The sequence below is a fragment of the Cajanus cajan genome, chromosome 11 (assembly GCF_000230855.2).
Source record: "Cajanus cajan strain Asha chromosome 11, NIPB_CcT2T_4, whole genome shotgun sequence".
In the NCBI taxonomy this organism is placed as follows: Eukaryota; Viridiplantae; Streptophyta; class Magnoliopsida; order Fabales; family Fabaceae; genus Cajanus; species Cajanus cajan.
The window spans coordinates 13490090-13490791 of record NC_138527.1 but is presented as its reverse complement, the minus strand read 5'-3'; positions in this window follow the sequence as shown (position 1 = coordinate 13490791).

Sequence of the window (702 nt, the reverse complement as noted above, 5' to 3'; positions counted from 1 at the left end):
TATAAATATGACGACAATTGGACGTCATTCCACACTTTTACACTCAGTTTTGATTCCTTCCTTGAGTATTCTGGGGTTTTTGAGCAGTGTTCTGCCCTAGAAATCTCTCTGGGAGTCGATCCGACGAAGTTCTGGAATTCCGAGCACTTAGCTTGGAGATTCGAACCTAGTCGAAGGGAAATCCTCCGGATTTCCATAGTCAAAAGTTTTTAGGAAGGAGCGAGCGAGCTTGTAGAGCGAGGGAACGCCAAAAAGCTTCCCAGTTTTACTCAATATATAAAAGCACGCTTCAAGAGGTTTCTTCTTAAATCCTTCCTTTTACTGCTTTCTGTGTGCATATTTAAACTGTCATCATGTAGATAGTTAATTTATAATCGCTTATAATAAATAGGGGTAATTTAGTAATTTTACGCTATTATTTTAGAAATAATCTGTCATAGGGAACCCGAAAGGGACGCTGTGGGGTGCTAACACCTTCCCCACGCGTAACCGACTCCCTTACCCGACTCTGGTTGTAATGGCCAAAGTTGATTTATAAAATCAATTGCCTTATCCCTTTTTCCAATGTTTTGAGTAAAACATTGGTGGCGACTCCACGAACCCTCCTTTTGCGAAAACCACTAATCCATGGAGGGTCCCGCTTGGGATTAATATGGATTAGTGAGACTTTTAATAAATAAATTGGATAAGATCGACAAGGTC